The 13,057-nt window shown below is 46.1% G+C and overlaps 1 protein-coding gene and 1 long non-coding RNA gene across 3 annotated transcripts in view; one reads left to right on the top strand and one right to left on the bottom strand.

The window, feature by feature from the left end:
* Nucleotides 1–13,057, bottom strand: part of LOC120404630 — a 143,349-nt gene that overhangs the window by 8,258 nt on the left and 122,034 nt on the right. The window contains exon 4 of one of the 2 annotated variants that reach the window (XR_005598080.1): nt 1,814–1,936. The exons of the other annotated variant lie outside the window; for it this stretch is intronic. This is a non-coding gene — a long non-coding RNA (uncharacterized LOC120404630). Of the gene's footprint in view, nt 1–1,813; nt 1,937–13,057 lie in introns of those variants that run through there. 2 annotated transcript variants of the gene reach the window in all.
* EPS8L2 (EPS8 like 2) overlaps nt 12,246–13,057 on the top strand; it is a 116,499-nt gene continuing 115,687 nt past the window's right edge. Inside the window, exon 1 of the mRNA XM_039537474.1 lies at nt 12,246–12,528. The gene's annotated coding sequence lies outside the window, so the exon portion shown is untranslated. The remainder of the gene's footprint in view (nt 12,529–13,057) is intronic.

Raw genomic sequence — 13,057 nt, 5'->3', positions numbered from 1 at the left:
TGTTCTTCTACATTTGCCTGGCATAATGGAATCTGCCCCGTCATACATTTTCTATTAATAAAGAAAAATGCACAACCTATAACACTGCTTCACCAACCCTACGCATGATGAAAACATACCATGCATATTTATACCTTGTTTTATTGTATGTGCGTAAATAAATGCATGTTCATTTCCTGGTATTTACTAATGCCCATCTCAGGCAAAGGTAGAAATATAGGGGCCCTTAACAGAATCCAAAGGAAAAACGATGTAAACAAAAGCACAGTTACTTGATTGTCTATATTAGAGCAGACAGGGATAGCACACCTTATAGTTAACTCTGAGTTCCTGTATTTACTTCCCTCTTTTACTTGCCTCTGGTGGTCTGAAAGGGTAGCTGCAAATAGAGCACATTAGACTAGTCCAGCTAGAGGTAACAAATGTCTAACTTCATTAATGATTTAAATACACTTGTTCTCTTGTTTCCAAGTGTTGTCTTGAGTCCCACAGTTAATGCCTGAAGTCATGTGCCCTCTGGTGCAGATAAAGTACCCATCCAACGTCTCCTGGTGTTCCATGCTCTTTGCAACCTTTTTCACCATAGATGTAGATGGGCTCTACATCTGTAGCACGATGTTCTGTGATACGTTGTTGCCTGAATGCATTATTCTCTGTACAGACTGTCAGTCGTTTTGAAATTCTCTCTGAAAGAAACTAGTGGAACACTTAAGAAAACTAATAACCCGAGAAGTCAACTAAGGCCTGGTCGACCCGCCCTCACATGGGTGTAGTTAAACTGGGGCAATCCCCTGTGTCGACACTCGTATTTTGGTTAGAGCGGGTATATTTTTGGCTTAGATTCAACTTGTTCCCAATGTACTTAAGGTGAATTGAAGCCATTCTTAAATCAAAATAAGTGACCACATGGGAGTTTAACTAAACTGATTTAAATTCACACCTTTAGTTAAACCAGTGTGATTATCCTTATAGATAAGCCCTAAACTCTCAAGCAGCACCAAATACTCAGAGCAGGGTCTAATGTTCCAGAAAGGGATTCTGAGCCCTACTGCACTATTAATAATATCAGCTTGGCACACCCAGCTCTCTGGGTCAAAGGCTGATCTCACTGATTATATTGGCTATGGGTGGAGAGAGAAGGAACGAGATTGTAGAAGTGGGAGGCTAGTGATGACGGAGTTAAAAGTCTGACCACCTCTTTTCTCCTGTCTTGCTAGTGCAGCCTCAATCCACTGCCCATGTTCGTGATTCGGCAGTTGTCACATCTCATCTTTACCTGATCTCATTCACTCATTTGTACCCTGAAATCGTGGATGCCTAGAGCAAGGGGGGGGGGGGCGGGTGGACATTCTCTCTGTAAGTTGTGTGTTATTGCTTGAGCATGTTTAAACAGAAGTGCTGGAGTCCTGAGAGCCAGGCTTCTCCTCAATTGCACATGGGTAGGGCAAAGTTTTGGTACCAGGGGACCGTGAAATTACCAGGGTTTCTGGATGACAATATGAACTAGAGGATTTATACCATCCATGGAATGTTAAGTAGTTATGCTTTTATGCCCTCTTGTATGTCACCCTCATGCACTGAACAATCTCCTGGGTAGCATGTGCCAAGCACTCTCCCTCTCACACTTCAAAACATTCATGGGTTCCATGAAGCCAGCAAGCCATAATGCTCACACTCATCTCTCTGGTTGCTATTGCTACTGTGCCCGTTCCTATATTTAATCTCAATCCTACAATGAGCTCTGTCCAAGCAGATCACTGCCTGTGTGTGGAGCTCCTTTCAGGATCAGGGCCATAGACTAAACTATTCGGGACAGAAATTTGTTATCTTTATTCGGTACATTGTACCTGCTGTACAGCACGATGTTCAGTTATATTGCAAGAGAGAATATTTTGGATTTCCTCTAGTATCCCAGCAACAGCAAAACAGGAATATCCTGTTAAACAGAAAGGGTGGTGGACAAGTCAATACTGTCTTTCACTAGATGGAGCCAAGTTTTGATTAATATATTTTATTTGCAGTTAAAAATAATACTGACAGACAAGCTCTCAGGCTCTTCAAGTCCTTTCTCTGAGTCAGTGGAGAAAAACATAGGAAAAAAGGCTGGCCAGGTTCCTATATTTGACTTTATTTCTGCTGATTTAAAAGTGCCCTCTAACGGATGAAATGGCACTTGTGCTATTTTCATATTCTTTATGGAGCTGAAAGGTTTTTTGTATTGTTTTTTTTTTGTTTTTTAAAGTTTCTGCTTGATAGAAAGGAGTGCACAAGCCCAGCTGTTTTCCTCTTTGCAGGGCACCTTTAAAAGGGACTGATCTTAGAGGCTGGGAGACAAATTGTTTAATTCACTAGCGTTCAGTGTTGGAGTTCAAAGTTCATATCTTCTTGTTTAGGTCAACATTTCAAATGCGGCTGGTGGTTTCAAACTAGGGCCTGATCCAAAGCCCCCTCGAAGTCAATGGGGGTCTTCCCATTGGCACCAAGGGGTTTGGATCAGGCCCCTAATCCCTAGTGGAGCTCTCTTCATGTCACAAAATCACCACACAATTGTGTCTGCTCAGGAGAAGTCTAGGAACTGACTGGCATGGGTTATATAGTAGGTGCACGAACAGAGCTGGGTGGGAAAGCTGACTCTGTACTTGCACTGTGCCTGGCATGAGTCAGAGCTGTTAGTCTCTTGAGGTCACCTGTTAGCTGGTTTCTCTCTGATGTTGCAATGCCAATGAGGAGGAGGAGGATGCAGCAATGACCAAGGGCAGTGTTAAGGAAAGGAGGAAAAGATCCAAAGGTTATATAATCCCCATTCAGATGTTGGCAGGGAGGGGATTAGCCTTCCCCACTTAGAGCAAGGGTGGGCAAACTTTTTGGCCTGAGGGCCACATTGGGGTTGCAAAACAGTATGGAGGGGCGGGTAGGAAAGGCTGTGCCTCCCCAAACAGCCTGGCCTCCACCCCCTATCCAACCCCTCCCACTTCCCACCTCCTGGCTGCCCCCCTCAGAACTCCCAACCCATCCAACCCCCCCTGCTCCCTGTCCCCTGACTGCCCCGATTCCTATTCACACCCCCGCCCCCTGACAGGCCCCCCGGGACTCCCACACTTATCCAACCCCCCGTTCCCCGTCCCCTGACCGCCTCTACCAGAACCTCTGCCACTGCTCCCCATGCCCCGGGACACCCTACTCCTTATCCAGTCCCCCCGGGCCTGGCCCCCTTACCATGACACTCAGAGCAGCATGTCTGGCAGCTGCCCGGCCAGAGCCAGACACGCTGCTGCGCTGCCCTGCAGGAGCGCTCAGGCCTGCCACCCAGAGCGCTGCCCACGTGGCGGCGTAGCAGCGGGGGAGGGATGGGGGCTAGCCTCCATGGCCGGGAGCTCAAAGGCCAGGCAGAACGGTTCCGCAGGCCATAGATTGCCCACCTCTGACTTAGAGGAAGTACAGTTGCCTTCCCTGAGTGCAGGGATTTACAAATAGCTGGGCTGGTCCAGCTGAGGGAATCCATTTTATATCCCCCAGTGTCGCTTCTCGGGACACCCAGGGCTGTGAGTCACCTTTTTACCACCTGCCTCAAGCATGATGGAGCCTGTGCTAGCTGGGTATTAGCTCCCTTACACAACCAGCCTGTCAACCACTCAGGCACTCTCCTTTGGGCTACACCAACCCTATCTTCACTTTTGCAGGTTGACAAGAGATGCACCTCAGTCCCCAGGTCCCTTTGAAGTGTCCCTGTGTGGTCGCCAGCCCCGATCACTGGATACCCACAGAAATCTCACATCCTCTGTTCCCAAAGGAACAGCGTACCACAGTTCACTGCTTTACCTTATACCATTATGTACAGCACTTGTGTTCAATTATAAAACAAAAGGAAGTTTGTTGAAGAACGAATAAAGATTCAAATAAAAACCAAAGAAAGGGACAAATGGTTACATATAAAACAAAATCATACCACGCATTCTAGAGACTACACCTAACCAAGCTAACCTATCTAAAGCAGATTCTCTCTCCCAAACTTATTTCCAGTGTTTTCAGACAAGCCTGGCTGAGATCTCTTTTTCATCAAGCAAACCCACTGCCAGGTTATTTCCTAGCTAAAGGGTGCCAGGGTGTCCCTCTGCACTGCCAAATATACCAGAACAGACCTTTGATGTTCACCTTACACTAGGGTCTTTCACCTGCTGTTTACCTCTTCCTGTTAGTTTCCTTCTGAAGTCTCCACCAGCTCTTCATTAGCATTTTTAGTATGCCAATAGACTCCTACTGTATGACATACAATACACAGTGGTCCATCATGGAGATAAGTATCTCCCATGCCCTGCTGAGAAAAGTTTGTCTCAAGACAAACTACATTTGAGTAACCTGCTTTTAACTACAGACCTAGAGAACTTAATTTGTAGTATAAACCCATATAACTCCTCATGCATTTTCTGTACATATACAATGATGATGATGATCGGTGTAACACAGGCTTTCAGCGGAGACCTTACATGACCTCTTTTGATGAACTCCTGGGATCCCTGTGCCCCTTGTATCCCTGTGCCCTCTGCCAGTTGGCATGGAGTCCTTGGGTCACACCCCCTCTAGCATAATACATGGCGGACATGCTGTAAGGAGTTGAGACCAGAGTCTGACTGAGAATTAGGGAGGAATGAACTCTAAGGAAAAGGCTAGAGATGAGTGGAGAACCAGGAGAGCATAGATGGGTGTCTCTGATTCTCTGGCCCCTGGCTGCAGGGAGCTATACTTTAGATCTCTTCTCTGAACTAGGCTCACAAGCTTTGCTTTATACCTTTACTTTGGTTGCAGAAAACCCAGTAACAGGCCTGGTCTACACTTAAAAGCTAGGTCAACATAGCTATGGTTCTTGGGTGTGAAAAATTCACACCCCTGAGTGCTGTAGCTAAGCCAAGCTAACCCCCGGTGTAGACGTGGGTAGGTCGATGGGAGAATTCATCTGCCAACATAATTACAGCCACTCGGAAGTGGATTACTGTCCTGCAGTGATGGAAAACCACCTTCTTTCAGCATAGGAGGCGTCTACACTACGGGAGCGACAGTGACATAACTACAGCACTGCAGCTGTGTCACTGTAGCACTCATAGATCCGGCTATGCTTCTGTTTAGCCCTTGAAGAGTCGGGATGTTCCCATTTACTTTGCTATTTTACAACAAAGCAGACCACAGTGGTAGTTAAACTCCTTTCCTGACTCAGCCGGCCTGTCACATGCCACAATTCCGCCTCATCAAGGAAATCAGCATAAGGAAGAACACTGTAACCTACAGTGTAGGCCACTGTAGTCACTGCCTTCCTGAATACTCCTGGGGCTTGATTCTCCACTGCCCTTTGCTGTCTCATTTACACCAATGCAAACTGGGTGTGAAACGCTACCATTCTGACATGCTGGCATTTCATACCCTTTTTGCGCTCATATAAATTACTGTTAAGGACCAGGCCCCTCACCTCAGAACATCTTTCTAAGCAGTAACACACTTTTTGATCTTGCTATCTGGAGCATGGGCATGGCATAATCAAGCCACTGATAATATTTGCAAATGTACAAGCCTGCTGGAGTGTATAATTATACAGGCCAGCCCTTTTGAAACAGGACGAGCAAGTGTGGTGAAAACTGCCTTAAAAATGAAGAGGAACGCATATTTTAAGAGGCTTAGATCAAGTGTTGGGTGTTGTTTATGCTGCAGGGAAAAGGCCTTTGTTCTCAGCCATCCTGGGGTGTTTGCTGCCAGCATGAAACGACCAATACCTAGAAGCAAGTTAGCCTCCAGGGGTTTAGCACTGAGAGATATTTTGGAGAGATATTTCAGGCCTTATTGTTTCATGGGCTGTCTTCATTTGCAAGCAACAATAAAACTGAAAAATGAAATACAAACAAAGCTCTGCATTCCTCAAGAACTCATCAGCTGCTTTATCCACAACAAAGCAAGATTTGTGTTTATCTGCCTGTGGGAATTCGTGTTTATCTGCCTGTGTTAGTCTGGATCTATAAAAAGTGACAGAGTCCTGTGGCACCTTATAGACTAACAGACGTATTGGAGCATAAGCTTTTGTGGGTGAATACCCACTTCATCAGACGCATGACGAAGTGGGTATTCACCCACGAAAGCTTATGCTCCAATACGTCTGTTAATCTATAAGGTGCCACAGGACTTTTTGTGGGAATTTAGTACACTTTATTTGTAGGAACATAGGAATTGCCATACCAGATCAGACCAGGGCCAACCTAGTGCAAGAACCCCATTAAACTAGCTAGCAGGGGTAACAATAGTAGCAAAAATGCAACAGCTCGGGCTTCAGCATGGACTAGCAACCTGCGAAGCCTGCCAGGGCCCTGGTTGCTAGTCTATGCTAAAGCCCATGCTGCCATCAGGTAGCCAAGCTCGCTAGATGAAAGCCAGCATGGGTATGCCTACCTACATTACAAACACACCTTTACTTTCCAGTGCAAACATGCTCTGACAAGTAGGCAGCACCAGTTGCTTAAGAGGAAGGTGCAGGAAACCCTGCACTCAGGAGCTATGGGATAACCTGCCCCAAGAGGGACTGTTTCCTCCTAAGCTCTAATAGTTCCAGGATGGCTCCTGCCATAAAGCAGGAGGGTTCTTATCCCTGCCCAAACTCTTGTTTTTTTTAAATATTTACTATTCTAGCTCAGGATGTTCTTATTAGCCATATAAGTCTCTAATCCCTTTTTGAGTCCCACCAAGAACTTGGCCTCAGTGGTTTGTGACGGTCAGTTCCACAGGTTAACTGTTGATTGTGTGGAAAAGCCTTTCTTTTTTTCAATTTAAATTTGGTGCCTTTCCTTTAATTGAATGTCCCCTTGTAATAAGAGAATGGCCACTGCAGTTCGCCCTCTCTACCTTTTCTATACAATTGTCTGATACAAGTTTACATTACCCTCTTCCCCTTCATGCTTAACCGGAGTTCATTTCATTTCATGAACTGCCTGCCCCTGCAGCCCCAAACTCTCCTCTGTGCTTAGTGATCATTTTCTGGTTTATACCACTGGAGGTGGAAAATCAAAGCTGTCACATTCTTGACTTTGCTGATACACAACTTGCTGATTATTTCCAGCTCTGGCATTAGGGCACAATCCAAAGCCCACTGAAATCGTGAAAAGATTCCCACTGACTTCAACTGAGGTTGGAGCAGGCCCTTAGCCTACTTCCTAATCCTCTAAGTCACTCCTTGCCCTTCCAGTTTTCGATTCCTTTCCTTTTCCTTTAGGCTGAACACTCATTATTTACCAGGGTAGTGGCACTCTCAGGAGTCTATACTGATAGCCTAAAGCCATGTACCTTTTCCCATAGGACAAGGGTTCTCAACCTTTTTCTTTCCAAGGCCTCCCCAATGTGCTATAAAAACTCCATGGCCCACTTGTGCCACAGAAACTGTTTTTCTGCATATAAAAGCCAGGACCAGCGTTAGGGAGTAGCCAGCAGGACAACTGCCCGGAGCGCCATGCCACAGGGGGCACCATAAAGCTAAGTTGCTCAGGCTTCAGCTTCAGCCCAAGCGTGGCAGGGCTTGGGGCCTCAGGCTTCAGCCTCATGAGGTGGGGCTTCAGCTTTCTACTCTGGACCTTAGCAAGTCTAATGCCAACCCTGTTTGGCGGACCCCCGAAACCCACTCGTGGCCCCCCAGGGGGCCCAAGACCCCTGGTTGAGAACCACTGTCATAGGATATAGCATTTCACAGTGACCCATGTGGCTATCTCCATAATTTATGTGTAGCATAATGTGATGTTCCCCTGGTGTTATCCAGACCGGTGATCTGCTAGGTCACTCCAATCCTTGACTCTGGGAGCCAGCCTTACCCTGCTCTGCTGTGAGAACCCCCACTCCTGGGCTGTTCATGCACAGCCTCTGGCATGTAAGTTGCTCCATGGATTGTGCAACCGAATGACACTAGCCAATATCTCCAGTCCCAGATACAACCCTAGGAATCTCCATCTTGCACTGTCCAGTTATGCCCGCTGGACACTGCAAGCTTATATATATACCTGCCCCTGGAAATTTCCACTACATGCATCCGACGAAGTGGGTATTCACCCACGAAAGCTCATGCTCCAAAACTTCTGTTAGTCTATAAGGTGCCACAGGACTCTTTGCTGCTTTTATATAACTTTGTCAGTTTAACAAAGAAATTGATATGCACCAGGCTTGTTATCCCAAGGAGAATCTCTGATACACTTTAAACCAAACGCACTGCTTCAGGCAGAATAAACAAACAAATCTATTAACTATAAAAGATAGATTTTGAGTGATTATACGTCAAAGCACAACAAGTCAGATTTGGTCAAATGAAACAAAAGCAAAACACATTCTAAGATGATCTTAGCACTTTCAGTGCCCTTACAAACTTAGATGCTTCTCACCACAGGCTGGCTGGTTGCCCTTCAGCCAGGCTCTCCCCTTTGATCAGCACTTCAGTTGCTTGGTGGTGATGTCTGTAGATGGAGGTGGGGGAGAGAGAGGGAGCATGGCAAATGTCTCTCCCTTTTATCATGTTCTTTCTTCCCTCTTGGCTTTGGCCTCCCTCACACTTCAGAGTCAGGTGAGCATTACCTCATCACAGTCCCAAACTGACCAAAGGAAGTGGGGTGACTCACTCAAGAGTCCAACAAATCCTTTGTTGTTGCCTAGGTCAGCGTCCTTTGTTCCTGTGAGGCTGGGCTGGGTTTGTCCCATACATTCCCTGATGAGGTGTGAACTGTCCCTCTGCTCTGGACAGTTTTTGCCTGGGCTTGCTTTAAGCCATGAGGACACATTTTCAGTCTCATAACTATATATATGAAATTACAATCGATAACATTACTGTAACAACAATTACTATAACATCACTATAACAACAATGCTTAGTGCATCATAAGCCTTCCAAAGACAGCCGACATGACAAACTTTGCATTGGATACCACACACTCATATTATAAGAATGAATATAGGGGTGTAGGGTGTTCCCACGAGGTACAGAATATCATACATATGCAGCCAGAATGGGATATCTTAGTGCGTTAAGCTTAAAGTGTGTTGTCCCTACAATCCCTGAAACTACAGGGGTGCATCCTGGGAAGGTCAACTCAGCCATTAATCACTCTGAAGTATGTCAAAGGTACATAATACAGATTACTCAGAAAGGACCTTGTATGTGAAATCTTAAACCAGGAGGTCCTATTCACTTTCTGGACGAGATTAAAGATCCCAAGATGCTTTTCATAAAAGAGTAGAGGCTCTTTCCAGTGAGCTGGCTAAGCTGTCCCCTCCCTGTTATATGTGGTGGTTATTATCTATCTGCCTCTTGCTCTCCACCCTAGGGGTGGCTTCATTTTAATGGTGTTGTAATATATACAGGGTTTACGAAACATTTTTTAGGAAAATAAAGGAATCATTGTGTGTCTTATATACACACACAAGGTATGTATCACTATTTGTATTGGTGGTGAAAGAGGATATTCTTCTTTTAAAGCTGGGCTTCTAAAACATGAACTGTCATTCAGTAAACTGGATCTCTATCAGTCCAGCCTCGCTGTGTGCACCTTGTCATGCGACATTCCACTGGTGAGAACTCAGCAGGGGCGTTTTCTCTCCAGGTAGTACTGCACATATGCAAGGTAGAAAGCTGAAAATCAAGTCCCCTCCCATAACATGCAGGGCAGGAAAACACTGTATGACAAGATTGGACCCCAGGAGCTCAGGCTGTTGATACCAGACCAGTGAATTGGCACAAATCCTTTGCTCATCTGTTTCCTGACTGCAAGAAAGGTGTGTGGTATCATGGAATGTGTGTCAACACTCGGCCCCCATTATACATGGTTTGGGTAAGTCGCCAGTATGAACTGACCAGCCCCTCAGCTGGTGGCACTATCTTAAAATAGTGTGTTATTGCATAGCTGAAATGAGCGACTTGGTAGGAAAGGTACAGAAACACTTCTTTTAAAGTAATAATAGCTTACAAATATAGAACCAGATTTCCCAGAGTTTGGTTTCCATTCAGACACCAAAATAAGTGCCCAGATTTTCCAAATGGAGCTCAGCATGCCGGATTGGCACCTTCTCTCCGAGGACTCCAAAGCACAATTCACATGTCCTCTCTTCCTATTTTGCCAAAAGATACATCAGAATAGCCCAGTAACAGAAGCACAATTTCAGGGTAAGCATTGTCTGCCCATGATGGGAGGGGAGTGCCTTGTACCATCCTTTAAGGATCCCCCCGGCCTTTGAAGAAGAGAAGGAACACTGGAAAATTTGAAGGGACTTTTTGGTTTCCAAAGGAATCCCTCTCCCGGAACATAAGAAAAGTTCTACCTGCAGTACGGAGACCTGAGTTCTAGTTCCATCTCTAGAACTGACACATTATATACTGACTCATTATATAACCTTTGACAACTACTCTCTGCCTTGGTTTCCCCACCAGACAGATGGAGACAGGAATGTGTCCAATTCTTTGTTAAGTAGGGAATTTAAGCTCTAACTATATTGAAACCAATGGGACTTCTCATGGGACTCAGGCCATGTCTACAAGCTGTGCTGCTGTAGCCCTGTACGTACACACTTGCTACAGTGACAGAAGGGGTGTTGTCTGTTGTTGAATAAATCAAACCCCTCAAGAGGTGGTAGCTAGGTCGACAGATGAATTGTTCAATAAATCCAGAGGTGTCTATATGGGGGCTTAGGTCAGTTTAACTGTGTTGCTCAGGGGTGTGAAAAAAATTTGACGCCCCTGAGAGATGTAGCTAGTGTGACCTAAGTTTTAGATGTAAACCAGGCCTAAATATTAGGATGTGTGGAAGAGTTTCCAGGATCAGAGCCTGAGGAGGTACCACTTCTGAAGCATGAGAATACACAAACTTCCCAATGGTGCAGTAATAAATACTCTGATGCCCTCAAAATCTTCCCCAGTAAACACGTAAAAAAAAAAATCCCTCATCTGTCCAGCCAAGTGTTTTATTTCCCTTCCTTCCAACCACAGATTTAATGAACCCTGAAAATAGTCTCCTATAAGCAGAACAGTTACTAAAGTGGTTTTCCCAAGTGTTCTGCTTGGTGCCATCAGCCCTTCAACAGTCATGGTGGATCCTCTGTGTCCATAGAGTAGGAGTTGAGTGAATCGCATGCCTCTGAAAACTTTCTCCTGACCTGATCTGGCATTCCTTGTTCACCCAAAATTCTCAATAAACTCAATGGGGGCCTGATCCCACTCTCATTTACATGGGTGTAAATCTGGAGTAACTCCACTGAAGTTAGTTATGCCAGTGTAAATGCAAAGTAAGAGCAGAATGAACAGGAGTACTTGTGGCACCTTAGAGACTAACGAATTTATTTGTTAGTCTCTAAGGTGCCACAAGAACTCCTGTTCTTTTTGTGGATACAGACTAACACGGCTGCTACAGACTAACCTGTCATAAGAGCAGAATGTGTCTCTAGGTGGTTTGAGAGGGGTGTGCAAGGACTGGGATCAGGCCCCTGCTGGCTTCCATATACTTAGGAGGAGGTGCTATTACTAGTGTTCGTTCATCTTGTATGGAACACTAACACAGCTGTGAAGCTGGAACAGCGACTGGGAGCCCAAGCCACCTGTGTAAACCTATTGATTTCAATGCACAAAACTAGCGTGACAGTAGAATCAGCCCTTTCCTCCCTGCACTTCATATCTACCCCTTGACTTCAATAGGCTTTGCATCGGTCCCTGTGTGCATTTGCCCAAACCGGAGGCTATTTGTCCACATCCTCTGCCTCACTGCAAATTTCCACATTGAAGATGCCAAGGCAGGGAGGCCCTTAATTACCCAAGCAGGAAAAAACACCTAGGGAGACAGAGTGAGCCTGTGAGCCAATGGAAAGCTTGGGAGAGGTGGCTTGTGCTTCACAAAAGACTCCTTGTTCCCCTTACTGAACAGCCAGGTCAGTAATTTCCCCTCCTTATTCTCTTCCACCCCTGCTGCCCAAATCTTCCCAGATGACAGAAAACAGAAATAGCGTCCGCCCCAAAGCCCTTGCTGCCCTTAGCCCAGGCAGCATGGAGCTCTTTCTCCCACCCACCCCGCCGCTGTGCCAGGTGTCAGCAGAGGTGCCCAGCACTGGAGGCAGCTCCAGGGATGCCGCCTGACAGCCAGGGCCTCAAGCTCCTGGTTACACAGTAACCTGTTGTCTGGTTGTGGCTCCACCTCTCCCTGCCTCCCAGCCCTCCCCTCCCTGTGCTGTTCCTCCGCTGCCCAGACGCCTGTCACCTGCTTTCAGTGAAGCTCGGGAGACTGAAGTGGAAGACAGGGCAGAGTGAATATAAAAAGGAGCCACCCTGTAAAATTAGGTGGGTTCCCTCCTTCTCTGTTAAACTATTCAGCTAAAAGCCTCTGGGACACTGGGGTTGCATCCACATCAGCCAAAGTACTTTGCTGAGGGAAACGCAGCAGGGCACCTGGTGTGCTGAGAATGGCAGCAAGACTTCCCTAACAGGGCACAGCTAACTGGGAGAGGAAATAGAGACCAGGAAACAGCAGAGGCTTCTCAGCACTGGTAAGTCTCACCTCTTAGTTCTCCACAGTCCATTATTCTCTGTGACATGTGCCTACTTCAAAGAATGGGGCCATGCAGCTGGGGAAGCGTGTGCGTTTGGGGCAGGGAAAGGTGGTAAGAATTTAGTGCTAGGAGACATTAAAGAGAGGGATTTCTCTAAAGGAAAAAGCAGCAATTTTCCCAGTTGTTTTCCTTTTCTCGCCTTTCCTGCCCAGTGTCCTACCTCCAGTAGGTGGCACTTTCTTGGCAGGGGACGGCTGTTTGGCAGAGAAGAGGCTTTTTAATGAAGTCTGAAGATTGTATTTTTGTGTCGCTATGTTGGGGTTTCCTCCTCTCCGGAGAAGATGGAAGGAATTTTCCCTGTTTCATAATTGGGTCCTTTCCTACTTGCTGGTTTGCTGGGTCGTCCCACAGCACACAATTTTACACCGTACTTAAAAATCTAGTGGGAGTAATTTTTGAGCTGCGGGGCTCACCCATGACTGTGCAAGCTCTCTGAAATCTTTCATTCTATACCTGTAGCAAGAGA

The sequence above is a fragment of the Mauremys reevesii genome, linkage group 4 (assembly GCF_016161935.1).
Source record: "Mauremys reevesii isolate NIE-2019 linkage group 4, ASM1616193v1, whole genome shotgun sequence".
In the NCBI taxonomy this organism is placed as follows: domain Eukaryota; kingdom Metazoa; phylum Chordata; order Testudines; family Geoemydidae; genus Mauremys; species Mauremys reevesii.
This window is presented reverse-complemented; position numbering and strand designations above follow the sequence as displayed.